The 16,032-nt window shown below is 39.8% G+C and overlaps 1 pseudogene; it reads right to left on the bottom strand.

Moving 5' to 3' along the window:
• Positions 1-311: 311 nt before the first annotated feature.
• Positions 312-16,032, bottom strand: part of LOC133545903 (uncharacterized) — a 66,009-nt pseudogene continuing 50,288 nt past the window's right edge.

Here is a 16,032-nt window from a genome sequence, read left to right as displayed (position 1 = left end):
GGTAGCCCTTGGCATTAATCAGTACCCAAGAAGTAGCTCTTGCTTTCAAAAAGGTTGGTGACCCCTGCATTAGAGGTAAGATCATGGAAAGTCCAACTCCACATGCTGCTGTGAAAATAGAAGAAACTGAATGATTTGAAAAATCCGACTAACTTCGTAGATAGAAACATACTGACTGTAATTGTGACATGACGTCAGAAAAGGCAGCAAAAATCCTCAATTGTTACTTTTAAACTAGTAAAAAGAGCATTTATATCATGTGTGTCAGTAGAAATGTTCACATTTCAGCCTACAAGAATTCCACTTCCAACTGGAGAAAAGTGTGATTTTTATATTTGACACACACCAACTACAATTGTATTCCAAGACCATTACAAAATCAGCTCTTGAATAAATCAGAAGTTACTCGCAAGTTACTAAATACTTGAGTCGTTTTATCACGGGGACGGCGTGGCGAAGTCGGGAGAGTGGCCGTGCCAGCAACCTGAGGGTTACTGGTTCAATCCCCACCTTCTACCATCCTAGTCACGTCCGTTGTGTCCTTGAGCAAGACACTTCACCCTTGCTCCTGATGGGGCCTGGTTAGCACCTTGCATGGCAGCTCCTGACATCAGTGTGTGAAAGGGTGAATATGGAACTGGTGTCAAAGCGCTTTGAGTTCCTTCAAATAAAGGTAGAAAAGCGCTATACAAGTATAACCCATCACACAATACTTGCTCAACTAATTATTGTGATGAACACTTTTTACTTGAGTCATATTTGAAAGTAACAGTACTCATCTGTCAGCATAATTTGATGTACACAAAATTCAGTTGCATAAATGGCACGGTGGCACAGGGGGTTAGTGCATGTGCCTCACAATACGAAGGTCCTGGCTTACGTGATCAAACTAGGACTAAAATCTTTCGGTGTGGAGTTTGCATGTTCTCCCCGTGACTGCGTGGGTTCCCTCCGGGTACTCCGGCTTCCTCCCACCTCCAAAGACCTGCACCTGGGGATAGGTTGATTGGCAACACTAAATGGTCCCTAGTGTGAATGTTGTCTGTCTATCTGTGATGAGGTGGCGACTTGTCCAGGGTGTACACCGCCTTCCGCCCGAATACAGCTGAGATAGGCTCCAGCACCCCCCGCGACCCCAAAAGGGACAAGCGGTAGAAAATGGATGGAAATTGTCAAAAGAAAACTTTTCCTAATGAAGATATAAATGAACCTCCATAAAAGTGGTGACATAACAAAGGACAAAATACTTCTTGGTTATTTTGTTATGAAAACGTTACTCGGCCGGATCACTTGTTCTCGCTGGCGGCGGTTCCGTTGCCCTGGCCGGTCCCGTAAATGGCGGCTTTTTCGTCCTCCAGGCGCCTGTAGGGCGTGTGGAAGAAGATGAGGAAGATGCAGGAGGACACGGCGCTCAGTGCGGACAGCAGCATCACAGGAACTGATGGGACACAGCAGGCACAGGACCATTAAGGACACGCCCACACCAACCTTTTCTTACCCTAACCTCCAATTCAGGGGGGTCCAAACTCCTCCCACTCAGGGCTACATTTTGGAAAATCTATGAATACTGATGTACAAACCATGTTTCCATATGAGTTGGGAGATTGTGTTAGATGTAAATATAAACGGAATACAATGATTTGCAAATCCTTTTCAACCCATATTCAGTTGAATGCACTCCAAAGACAACATATTTGATGTTTAAACTCATAAACTTTATTTTATTTTTTTGCAAATAATAATTCACTTAGAATTTCATGGCTGCACATGCCAAAGTAGTTGGGAAAGGGCATGTTCACTACTGTCTTACATCACCTTTTCTTTTAACAACACTCAATAAACGTTTGGGAACTGAGGAAACTAATTGTTGAAGCTTTGAAAGTGGAATTCTTTCCCATTCTTGTTTTATGAGAGCTTCAGTCGTTCAACAGTCCGGGGTCTCTGCTGTCGTATTTTACGCTTCATAATGCGCTACACATTTTCGATGGGAGACAGGTCTGGACTGCAGGCGGGCCAGGAAAGTACCCGCACTCTTTTTTTTTACGAAGCCACGCTGTTGTAACACCTGCTGAATGTGGCTTGGCATTGTCTTGCTGAAATAAGCAGGGGCGTCCAGGAAAAAGACGGCGCTTAGATGGCAGCATATGTTGTTCCAAAACCTGGATGTACCTTTCAGCATTAATGGTGCCTTTATAAATGTGTAAGTTACCCATGCTTTGGGCTTTAATGCACCCCCATACCATCACAGATGCTGGCTTTTGAACTTTGCGTCGATAACAGTCTGGATGGTTCGCTTCCCCTTTGGTCCGGATGACACGATGTCAAATATTTCCAAAAACAATTTGAAATGTGTACTTGTCAGACCAAAGAACATTTTTCCACTTTGCATCAGTCCATCTTAGATGATCTCGGGCCCAGAGAAGCCGGCGGCGTTTCCGGATGTTGTTGATAAATGGCTTTCACTTTGCATTGCAGAACTTTAACTTGCACTTACAGATGTAGCGACCAACTGTATTTAGTGACAGTGGTTTTCTGAAGTGTTCCTGAGCCCATGTGGTGATATCCTTTAGAGATTGATGTCGGTTTTTGATACAGTGCCGTCTGAGGGATGGAAGGTCACGGTCATTCAATGTTGGTTTCCGCCCATGCCGCTTACGTGGAGTGATTTCTCCAGATTCTCTGAACCTTTTGATGATATTATGGAGCGTAGATGTTGAAATCCCTACATTTCTTGCAATGTCACTTTGAGAAAGGTTGTTCTTAAACTGTTTGACTATTTGCTTACGCTGTTGTGGACAAAGGGGTGTACCTCGCCCCATCCTTTCTTGTGAAAGACTGAGCATTTTTTGGCAAGCTGATTTTATATCCAATCATGGCACCCACCTGTTCCCAATTAGCCTGCACACCTGTGGGATGTTCCAAATAAGTGTTTGATGAGCATTCCTCAACTTTATCAGTATTTATTGCCACCTTTCCCAACTTCTTTGTCACGTGTTGCTGGCATCAAATTTTAAAGTTAATGATTATCAGTTTGAACATGAAATATGTTGTCTTTGTAGCATATTCAACTGAATATGGCTTGAAAAGGATTTGTAAATCATTGTATTCTGTTTATATTTACATCGAACACAATTTCCCAACTCATATGGAAACGGGGTTTGTACATGTGATTTTGTAGTTTGAAAACATGAGCAAAATATTTGACACTGTCATTATGGGTTATTGTGTGTAGAATTCTGAGGACAAAAATGAATGTATTTCATTTTGGAGAAAGGCTGTAACACAAGAAAATGTGTAAAAAGTGCAGATGCCCTGTATTTGCAGATAAAATGGTGTTGATGTGACGTTACCTTTCCAGCTCTGAGGGGCGAGCGTGCAGGTTAAGCGAGGCGACTCTGCGATGGGTGTTGCCAAAGCTTGAAGCAGGATGATGTAAATCAGCGACTGAACTTGTCTGCAGGGCAAAGAGCAAGAGTTCTAGAGTTTCAAGTCGCCGAGGAGAGGAAGTAGGACGTGTGCGTTACCCTGATATGAAGACCAGTCCGGCGGAGGTGGCCTCTCCCACAGGGTAGGAACATTCCACGGACAACTCCATCACGGCCGGGTAGATGGAGACACCCAAGAAGCCAAAAAGAGCGCAAACAATCGCTACGGCCACCTTCTGATCTTGCATCAGACACACCTGGGGAGGATTGTGGTGAGATGTGTGTGTTCTTGTATTTCTACCCTTCAGAAGACACCAACAAGGAGAAGTAGCTTCCATATGAGGAGGTGTGAACAAGTTAGGACATAAATCATGGTCCCAATACGGAAAAACCATTGCATCTAATAGAGAATGTCTCATTTACAACCAAGCTGGTGAAATCTATCAAAATGAGGGTGGTCCCAAAAAGGAGGGATTTTCCAAATTGACTGTGTGTCGGTTTTAAAAGTGCTCCCCCTCTGGCCAACATATGTAACAACAAGTGTGTGTAAGAAGTTGAAATGCGCCCACTTTGGCCAAAATTAATAACAAAAAGAAACTGAACATGTACACAGAGACATACCGTAATAACTTGAAGTAAAACAAAATGTTTTAATGAACTAAAAGCAGTCTTTTTCTCACAATGTGTCGACTTTTTTTTCTGATAAAACTGGGAACAATTTCTCATATTCTTTTTGTTTCTGTAATTTGCAATATTTTCTCGTAGAATTATTACTTTTTTATGTAAAATGATAACTTTTTAATGCAAAATGGTGACATTTGTCATAAAATATAGAGATTTATCACAATATTGCCTATTCTTTCGTTGTTCTTGTAAAATAGTGACATTTTTTGAGTAAAATTATGACTTTTGTGTCATAATTTTTCCTATTAAAATTCCTATTATTATAATGTTGCCAAAAATGTTATAAAACTGTGACTATTCATAAAATTGCCAAAAGTTGAAGCTTTTTCTCCTAAAATTCCACCTGTTATTGAGTAAAATTCCAACTTTTATCATAATATTGCACAAATGTTCAGTTTTTCTTGGAAAATTTTGACTACGATTCCAACTTTATTATAACCCTGCCAAAATTCTAAGCTTTTCTTGTGAAATTATGACCTTTTTCATGCTTTTTATATTTGCATAGTATGTATATATTATTAATGTTGTAAATACAAATATTTCTATATCTAGTAAGGGTGGTCCTGAAGAGGTCGGCATTTTTCCGAGGTCTCAACAAGGTAATAAATAGGTGTGTGTAAGATGCACTCACCACAGTGAAGGCGCAGGCCACCATGGCAGAGAGGCTCATGTTGACTTTGATGGCCTCTATGAACTTCTTGGTTTTGTCAACGTAAAGCCCCGGCAGGGCGGCGCCCACGATGCCCAACGCGATGAAGAGTGCGCCGCATAGACCCACGAAATCCTGTAGGGATGAAACACGTGCATGTGATAGATCCTACTTTGAAGGTATGTCTGACAAACCAAACAAACAAAGCGTGCATTAACAGATCGATAAAAATCAGTAGCAAGTAGCGAGCTGAATGTAGATAAATGGAGCGCAGTAAAAGTAGTGTTTCTTCTCTGTAAATATACTCAAGTAAAAGTATGTTGCATTAAAACTACTCTTAGAAGTACAATTCATCCCAAAAGTTACTCAAATAGATGTAACGGAGTAAATGTAGCGCGTTACTGCCCACCTCTGTCCGAAACATATCATGTCTCACAAGAGATTGGTACACTTCTTCATAATGACAGGACACACGGAAATCATCAAAGACCTCAAACAGTAAGCTGCTCAGATTCAAGTTAAAGTACCAATGATTGTCACACACACACTAGCTGTGATGAAATTTGTCCTCTGCATTTGACCCATCCCCTTGATTACCCCCTGGGAGGTGAGGGGAGCAGTGAGCAGCAGCGGTGGCCGCGTCCGGGAATGATTTTTGGTGATTTAACCCCCAATACCAACCCTAGATGCTGAGTGCCAAGCAGGGAGGGTAACAGGTCCTATTTTTATAGTCTTTGGTATGACTTGGCCGGGGTTTGAACTCACAACCTACCGATCTCAAGTTAACTGGTATGAAATGTTCATATTGCGTGAGCAGGTGAATAAAAAGTGTCCTCACGTCGGTGTATCCCTGCACACACAGGATCTGGTCCAGCAGCGTGGAGAAGCAGGTGAACACGGCCACGCCCGAGCCAAAGCACAGCAGCAGCAGGTACGCTCGGTTCCTCAGCAGCTGGGCGGGACAAGGACAAAGGGCGGCGAGTCAGGTGTGTCCCACAACACGGCACCACACTGCAAAAACTACAATCTAAGTAAGAGGAAATATTTCAAATAAGGGTGATATCTGCTTCTTTTCTGTCTGATAAGATCATTCTTCTCACTAAGCAGATTTTATGTTAGTGTTTCACTTGTTTTAAGGGTTTTGCTCCTAAATGATTTCAGTAAGATATTACAGCTTGTTGCTGGGATGTTATAGAATAGAATAAAATACAATAGAATGGACTTTATTGTCATTATATTTGCATATAACGAGATTAAGGAATCCACCTTAAGGTGCGGTAGTGGAAACAAATATGGGCACGAGAGGTAATAAAGGAAAAACTATCAATTGAAATAAACAGACTACAATCCAATAAAAATAATAAGCAATCCTGTACAATATACAAAACACTATAGAAATACAAAATACTGTACAATATACAGAACAAGACAAGAGTACCAAAGTAATAAATAACAATCAGTGTCGGACGTATTGCACTTGAAGGGAATAAGCGGTAGAAAATGGATGGATGGGTAGTATTGCACAGTAGGGTATTAGGGTAGGATATTGTATAGGGGTGAATTATTATTATTATTATTATTATTATTAAGTTAGAGTTCAACATGGTGACAGCTCTGGGAAAGAAGCTGTCTCTGAGTCTGTTTGTTCTGGCTCTGATGCACCTGAAGCGCCTGCCCGATGGTAGCAGGTGGAACAGGTGGAAGCCGGGGTGTGTGCTGTCCTTGGTGATGCTTTTTGCTTTGTTGAGGTACCGGGAGTTATGTCAATCCTTCAAGGAGGGCAGGGGGCAGCCGATTATTTTTTGTGGAGACTTTATGACCCTCTGAATCGCCTGTTTGTCTGCTTCGGTGCAGCTGGCGTACCACACTCTTATGACCTATATTGAGTAAAACATGCTTGAAACTAGAATATCAACTGTTGCAAATCTGTGTCATCAGCACAAGTAGAAAACTGCTTTTTTAAAGTAAAAAATGTCTTACTTCAAGCATGAAAAAAAAAATCATGATGCCGAACGCATATCGTTACGTCAAGATAATGGCCTTAGCGTTTACTTCATGTAAAAATACTCTTCAACATATTGAGGAAAAAGGTCTCTTTTTTTCTACCAAGAAAAGTGCACTTGTTATTAGTGAGAATATACTTATTTTAAGGTATTTTTTGGTCCATAGAGGTTTGCTAATTTGACCTGTTTTGGAAAGTCTTGACAAGATAAACCTTCTTCTTTTATTGGCAGATAATATTGCTAAATACCCCTAATTTTAGTTTGTTTTTTTCTCGTTTTTGAACACTGACTTTTTGCAGTGCAGGATGTTTCCTACCAGTTTGAAGCCATGTCTGAAGGGTTCCGAGGTGGAATGTTCTGCGCTGGCCGATGGCGGCGTCGGGGGGGGGCACTGCACCGCATGCCCATGGTGACGAGGAAACAGCTGACGCAGGCAACAACGGCATAGACCAACATCTGAAGGATGACAGGTGAACATTTATTTTTACCTTGAGATCCTTTAATCAGCTATTCAGTAATTCTATATAACTCACCAAAAGTGGGAGTTGTGCCGTGCGAGCGATCTTTGGAGACGCCATGTTGGCGATGAGGATGCCCAGCGGGTTGGCTGTGGAGGAACAGCGGGCTAAAGATGATCACCTCCATGTCAAGTGTCTCCCATAAAATTGCTCATAGACACCTTGTAACTCACTTGGTCTGCCAGAGCATAAGACCATGTAGCAGGAAGGGATCAGTGTTGCCAACGTAACCACTTTCTTGCTATATTGAGTAATCAGACCTCTTTTTCCAAAAAGTGACTCATCCATTGGAAAGACTTTTGTAGACCATGAATGCATCTGTGGGCCCCTCCCACATCTAAAATCACTCTAGGGATGGAACCATGAATGGTATTAATGATAACCGCGGTAAAACACCCCACAGTTAGTATTACCATTTTAAAGGGCGGTACAGCTTGGTTGGTAGAGCGGCCGTGCCAGCAACTTGAGGGTTCCAGGTTCGATCCCCGCTTGCGCCATCCTGGTCCAGTGGTTCTCAAATAATAGGACCTCTTTAAATACTTGACAGTTTGAAGCAGTTTTCAATAGAAGTAGTGAATTCAATAATTAATTAATGTTTTACAATATATATTTACATATGTAATAATATTGACCAATATTCTTGTAAATTTATAGTGAATTTAAAAGTACATTCGTTAATTGTGGAACTGTGACAACACTCATTCTAAACATGAATGTTTTGCATTTCATGTTTTTTTACAGCCATTTATGCAAAATAGTGGATTATTCCAAGGCAAACCACCGCCGCCAACAAATACACTATATTGCCAAAAGTATCTGGCCACCTGCCTTGACTCACATATGAACTTGAAGTGCCATCTCATTCCTAACCCATAGCGTTCAATATGATGTGGGTCCACCTTTTGCAGCTATTACAGCTTCAACTTTTCTGGGAAGGCTGTCCACAAGGTTGCCGAGTGTCTTTATAGGAATTTTCCGCCATTCTTCCAAAAGCGCATTGGGGAGGTCACACACTGATGTTGGTGGAGAAGGCCTGGCTCTCAGTCTCCATTCTAATTCATCCCAAAGGTGTTCTATTGGGTTCAGGTCAGGACTCTGTGCAGGCCAGTCAAGTTCAGCTGCATCAGACTCTGTCATCCATGCCTTTATGGCCCTTGCTTTGTGCAGTGGTGCACAATCATGTTAGGAGCGTGGAATTGTCCAAAAGGTTTTGGTATCCTGGAGTATTCAAAGTTCCTTTCACTGGAACTAAGGGGCCAAGCCCAACTCCTGAAAACCAACACCACACCGTCATTTCTCCGCTGACCCCTCTCTGTCAGTTTACATGGTCTACTAATTGGTGGCTGAGTTGATGTTGTTCCCAAACTCTTCCATTTTCTTATAATAAAGCCGACAGTTGACTTTGGAATATTTAGGAGCGAGGAAATTTCGCCACTGGATTTGTTGCAAAGGTGGCGTCCAATGACAGTTCCACGCTGGAAATCACTGAGAGCGGCCCATTCTTTCACAAATGTTTGTAAAAACAGTCTCCATGCCTAAGTGCTTGATTCTATACACCTGCGGCCGGGCCAAGTGATTAGGACACCTGATTCTCATCATTTGGATGGCTGGCCAAATACTTTTGGCAATATAGTGTAGATTGCAGTCCTGTGGGGGAAACACTTCCACATTTCTCACTCACCCATGGAGGCCATCATGTTGGCCGTGGCTCGCTGGTGATCGGGGAACCACAACGCCGCCATCTTGGTGGGCGTGAAGATGATGAGCGGCTGCGCCACCGCTGCCAGCGTCTGACCGAAAAACACCACCGTCGAAGCTTTCTTCTGCGTAAGAAGTGGAAAAATTCTCTGTTTTCCCGAAATTCCGTATTACCATTTGTCATTTCAACATGTTATTACTTCAACAATTCTCCACCGATTGAGAAATTGTCCAAGACATCAATAAATTTAGATTAGATACTACTTTATTTATTCCTTCAGGAGAGTAAATGCCTTGGCAGAAGACACCTCCTGCCAAAGATGCCTATACCGCAGGATTGTTAATTTTTCAAATGTTGCCGTTGACATCAGTGATGCTATTTGGAACAGAAAAGATATATTTAGTAAGTAGAAAGAAAACACAAGGAGCCCGGGCAACAGCAGCGAAGGTCTGCCCGGCCGCCGGGCAGCCCATGCATGCTGTGCCCTCCGGGCAACAGCAGCGAAGGTCTGCCCGGCCGCCGGGCAGCCCATGCATGCTGTGCCCTCCGGGCAACAGCAGCGAAGGTCTGCCCGGCCGCAGACTGGCTGCGTAGTCCTTATAGCTGTTCAACCAACCTTTTTAAGTTACGGTTGGGTAGTTAACATGGGCGCCAATTGCCTCGTACCTTGGTAGCTGTTTAGCCAACCCTTTTAAGTTACGGTTTTAAGAAGTACCAAGTGTTGAAACCGTGGGTCAGAATGGTGTGTGTAAAAGCAAAATGCCTGTGTCAGTCTCCCAGCATTGGAGCATTCGTACACAATTCCATCAGGAATTGCCTCATTTACTTTTAAATCTTTAATAAACATGGAAAATAATTACAAATAAAGGTACAACAATACAATGTTTCCACATTTTTTAACCTATTACACCATTTTGGAAAGTCCAGGATTTACCAAACTTCTTGATTCTACAAAGCCTTCTTTGCAGCGATTTCTCTTTTCACAGTTTTCAACATGTTACAACTTTCAGAGTCCAAGGGTTTTGCTATTAATAGAACAATGACGGTCTACTTCACTGTTTGGGCAGCACATCAAAATCACCAGTCGATAGTAAAACCAATATCGAATGTCATATTTTAATAGAGCATTCGTCAAAAAGTTTGCTTTCACAATTTTACTATCAGGGAGACTGACAAGGGCATTTAGCTTTTCCACACACCATCCTGACTCACGGTTTCAACAATTGGTACTTGTTAAAACTGTAACTTAAAATGGTTTGCTGAACAGCTATCAAGGTTCGATGCAATAGGCGCCCATGTTAACTACCCAACCGTAACTTAAAAAGGTTGGTTGAGCAGGTATAACGACTATGCGGCCAGACTCCCAGGTGACTGTGCATTTCATTGCTACTGTTGACCAGAGGGCATAGTATGCATGGGCTGCCTGTGCAATATCTCAATTCTTGATTATTCTGAATGATAATTAGCGGGAGACCCGACAACACTGATGCATCGACATCTGCGTCGAGCTCAATGAACCAAACACTGTGTCGGTGTGCAGTAACAGCTAATCCTTTCGATACCTCAGTTGATAAAGTGGAAAGCTGTATTAGCTTATGCTGAGTTCTTTAGGGCACTGGTTCAAATCCAGCTCGATGGATCACTCATTACGTTTTTACCATGAATTGATTAACGTGGAATCCGACTCCGACTTAAGTTGAAAAACTTATTGGGGTGTTACCATTTAGTGGTCAATTGTACAGAATATGTACTGAACTGTGCAATCTACTAATAAAAGTTTCAATCAATCAATCAATCAATAGTGCGTAATCAGAGCACATGTGTAAAAAAAAATTCCCAGTCCACAACTATCCTCATTCACAACACGTTCTCTTAGATTTCCATGTTATGATACATGTTCACATTATTTATTGACTGTATCTAAAAAGTATCTAAAAAAATTTAGTATTATTTAAATGAAGATATGAAATAATCCTAAATGAAATTCAATGACTTGGTTTATATTATTGTATATACTAGGTCACAAAATCAGTGTCAGTTGAGTTGGTCCATAGATTTCCTGTAGGGAATTTTAATGTCCAGCAGATGTCAGTATTTAGTGACACAGGATCAATACAGTTTATAAATGTGTCAAAAGGCTGTGCAACGCCTCATCAACCCATCACTAACAATCACACAGGTCAGGTAATGTCAAGACTTTAATCTACACTGGACATAGGCAGTCTTCTTTACTGTCAAATACTTTTTGACAAATCAATCAAACAGAGCCCCCAGTCAAATGACAAATTCAGTATTACTTTTCAACAGACATTTATTTAATCTTGTTGTTTGTGGTCTGGACATTTGACACAGGAATTTAACTTTTCCACACACCATCCTGAATCACGGTTTCAATCGTAGTCCATGTTAACTACCAAACCGTAACTTAAAAGGGTTGGTTGAACAAGTATAAGGACTAGCAGGTCATTGCTAATGTTGCTAATAGGCACAGTACTCATGGACTAAGTTTTGGGGAAATTCCTATTGAAATCAATGGGACATCCTTCAAAGTTCCACTTATTCCATCTGATTCCAACTGTTCCAACTTCAAAATTTTCAGACTCTTCAGGAATTGTGTACTTGAGTTAAACAATGCTAAAATAATTCCGGGATTTCAGTTCATCATCAGCATTGGAGCAATCACACGCAATTCCTTCAGGAATTGCCTCATCTAGTTTTTAATGTTTAATAAAAAATAAATAATGACAAATAAAGATACAACAATACAACATTTCGAAGTTTTAACCTATTCAAACCATTCCACCTTCGAACTTTCTTCAGCCGCACAATACTTGTGCTATAGTTGTAGGAAATGTCTCAAAACTTCTTCAGAAGTGCCGACAAAACCCAAAAAGGGCAGAAAATGCATATTTTTAGAAAACTTTATTTCACGAAAATGTCGTAAGGGGGGGGGGGGGGGGGGGGGCCTTACGCAAAAATCCCCAAAAACGAACTTGCTTCAGCCGCACAATACTTGTGCTATAGTTGTAGGAAATGTCTCAAAACCTCTTCAGAAGTGCCGATAAAACCCCAAAAGGGCAGAAAATGCATAATTTTGGAAAAAAGAAATTCTCGAGAATGTCGTAAGGGGGGGGCCTTACGCAAAAATTCCCAAAAACGAACTTGATTCAGCCGCACAATACTTGTGCAATAGCTTTTTCTGGCGACTACACCTTCCACATTTTTCAACGCGTTTTAACTGTTCCACCGTCGAAGCTTTCTTCTGCATAAGAAGTGGAAAAATTCTCTGTTTTCCCGAAATTCCGTATTACAATTTGTCATTTCAACATGTTATTACTTCAACAATTCTCCACCGATTGAAAAATTGTCCCAGACATCAATAAATTTAGATTAGATACTACTTTATTTATTCCTTCAGGAGAGTAAATGCCTTGGCAGAAGACACCTCCTGCCAAAGATGCCTATACCGCAGGATTTTTAATTTTTCAAATGATCATCAAATGTTGCCGTTGACATCAGTGATGCTGTTTGGAACAGAAATGATATATTTAGTAAGTAGAAAGAAAACACAAGGAGCCCGGGCAACAGCAGCGAAGGTCTGCCCGGCCGCCGGGCAGCCCATGCATGCTGTGCCCTCCGGGCAACAGCAGCGAAGGTCTGCCCGGCCGCCGGGCAGCCCATGCATGCTGTGCCCTCCGGGCAACAGCAGCGAAGGTCTGCCCGGCCGCCGGGCAGCCCATGCATGCTGTGCCCTCCGGGCAACAGCAGCGAAGGTCTGCCCGGCCGCAGACTGGCTGCGTAGTCCTTATAGCTGTTCAACCAACCTTTTTAAGTTACGGTTGGGTAGTTAACATGGGCGCCAATTGCCTCGTACCTTGGTAGCTGTTTAGCCAACCCTTTTAAGTTACGGTTTTAAGAAGTACCAAATGTTGAAACCGTGGGTCAGAATGGTGTGTGTAAAAGCAAAATGCCTGTGTCAGTCTCCCAGCATTGGAGCATTCGTACACAATTCCATCAGGACTTGCCTCATTTACTTTTAAATCTTTAATAAAAATGGAAAATAATTACAAATAAAGGTACAAAAATACAATGTTTCCACAATTTTTAACCTATTACACCATTTTGGAAAGTCCAGGATTTTCCAAACTTCTTGCTTCTACAAAGCCTTCTTTGCAGCGACCTCTCTTTTCACAGTTTTCAACATGTTACAACTTTCATAGTCCAAGGGTTTTGCTATTAATGACAATGACAGTCTACTTCACTGTCTGGGCAGCGTATCAAAATCACCAGTCGGTGATAAAACCAATATGGAATGTCACTTAAACTTAAAAGGGTTGGTTGAACAACTATAAGGACTAGCAGGTCATTGCTAATGTTGCTAATAGGCACAGTACTCATGGACTAAGTTTTGGGGAAATTCCTATTGAAATCAATGGGACATCCTTCAAAGTTCCACTTATTCCATCTAATTCCAACTGTTCCAACTTCAAAATTTTCAGACTCTTCAGGAATTGTGTGCTTGATTTCAACAATGCTAAAATAATTCCGGGATTTCAGTTCATCATCAGCATTGGAGCAATCCACCTTTGATTCATTGCACCATTGTGGAAATTCAAACTTCCGCTTTTCCTTGTCAAAAAAAGTCATCGCAAATTAAACCAATGAGAAAGCTCTTGTAGTTTGTATATAATTCACTAGATGGCAGTAACGGTCAACTAAATTATAGTCCTAAACTTTTATATTTGAAAATATAGCAACTAAAATAATAATTGATGAATGAATAATATTACAATTGTTATAAGTGTCTTTTGACCAGGAAATATCTAATTATAATAATATCAATAATAGTTATTATTATTTTTATTATTATTTTCATATTTGAAAGTCTATCCATTCATTTTCTACCACTTGTCCCCTTTGGGTTTGCAGAGTTTGCTGGAGCCTATCTCAGCTTATAATTACTAAAATAATGATAATTGATGAATGAATGATACTACAATTGTTATAAGTGACTTTTGAGCAAGAACTATCTAATCATAATAATAATAACAATAATAATAGACTTTTCTCCATAACACTTAAATGAACAAATATTCTAATGAACCTTAAAGGTAAATATTCCAACCTTATGTTCTGTCTTTGGTTGTTTTGAGCTCCATCTCTGGTGTCTCATCTCAGAAACCAGATTGAGTCAAAAGGAACGTCATTATCTATTCCAGAAGAGATGATTTCATAAATCAGCCTCCAGAGGCCTAAAAGATTGAAGTCACGTTTAATTAAACTTTGAGAGCCTCAATAATGAGAGGTGACTACAGAGTGCAGCGCTATATAAGCCACACCCACTGAATTTTACAAGAAAATAACACTTTTCCATGTATAAGTCGCACCTGACTATAAGACGCAGATATATACATGTTTTCAAATGACTTATTTACACAGAATGTTTATTTACATACCTTAATTGCTTCAAAATACTATCTGTAATAAGGCAGTAAAACAGGTGATCAAACAAAACAGAAGTCATGGTCATGGAGGCACTAGCTGCGCAAGCTAGCTCCCCAATCAGCTAAGCAGACTTAAGAACTCCACGCTGGCTTTTTGGTGAATTTACTGAGGAATTTGTGAAAGTGAAACAATACAAAAATAATGCCGTTGTAAGTTAATAACACTACCACAGACACTGGTAAACGTGTTAGCATATTAGCTGATGCTAACGACGCTAGCAGGTACAAATATGCATGAAAACAGACCTCACACATGGGACACTTGAGTAAGTGTTGATAGTTTTAGTTATATTGTAAAACTTACCAACGTTGTTTGGAGTGATGAGTGAAGAATCCATACCAGTAGAAACGCTACGGACGGCTAGAGGATGAAACAGCACTTGTACTTCCGGTTGAAAGCAAACACTGTACGCAGTCATCCAGCAGCACATGCAGTAAGCAAGCTCATCCAAAAGATGGCGCCATAGCACAAACAATAATACACCTTTTTTTAGTGTCTTTGCTTGTTGTTGTTTTTTTTTTTTAAACAATTTTTATATAGCAGTCAGAGAAAAAATAAAAGACATATATTAGATTCACCCTTTTATAAGCCGCAGTGTTCAAAGCGTATAAAAGAGTAGCAGCTTATAGTCCGTAATTTACTGCACACTATGTAAGTCTAAACCAGTGCTTATTTTTTTTTACACCAAATTTGTATACACTGAATTTTTTACAGTGAAGTTTTATAAATTGCATTTTTTTTACATCAAATTTTTACACCTTGAATTTTTATGATCTGAAATTTTTTACACTGAATTTTCTGCAGTGAATTTTTTTCACGCTGAATTTTTTATATTGAAATTTTTTTATGCTGAATTTTTATACACAACATTTTTATACACTGAAATTTTTACACACAGAATTTTTTTACGCTGAATTTTTATACACCAATTTTTTGTACGGTGAAACTTTTACTATGAATATTTATACACAGATTTTTTTACGCTGAAATTTTCTTTACGCTGAAATCATACACAAAATTTTTATATACTGATTTTTTTTACATCAAGTATTTATACACTGAATTTCTTTACAAATACTTTTTTTACACATAATTTTTATACATTGCATTTTTTTTACACTGAATTTTTACACACTGACTTTTTATGCACTGAAATTTTTTATACTGAATTTTTTTCAAGCTGAATTTTTTTACACTGAATTTTTTTACGCTGAATTTTTTTCATGCTGAATTTTTATACCCTGAATTTTTATAACACAACACTTTTATAGACTGAAATTGTTTTCACTGAATTTTTATGCACTGAAATTTTTTACACTCAATTTTTACACACAGAATTTTTTTTTGCACTGAATTTTTATACACCAAATTTTTATACGCTGAAATTTTTACTATGAATATTTATAAGACAAAAAATGTTTTACACTGATATTTTTCACACCTAATTTTCTTTACGCTGAAATCATACACTAAATTTTTATATACTGATATTTTTTTACATCAAATATTTATACACTGAATTTCTTTACAAAGACTTTTTTTTTACATT

Source organism: Nerophis ophidion, linkage group LG29 (assembly GCF_033978795.1).
Source record: "Nerophis ophidion isolate RoL-2023_Sa linkage group LG29, RoL_Noph_v1.0, whole genome shotgun sequence".
In the NCBI taxonomy this organism is placed as follows: domain Eukaryota; kingdom Metazoa; phylum Chordata; class Actinopteri; order Syngnathiformes; family Syngnathidae; genus Nerophis; species Nerophis ophidion.
Note: the sequence above shows the minus strand (reverse complement) of the source record. Positions and strands in the feature narration are given on the sequence as shown.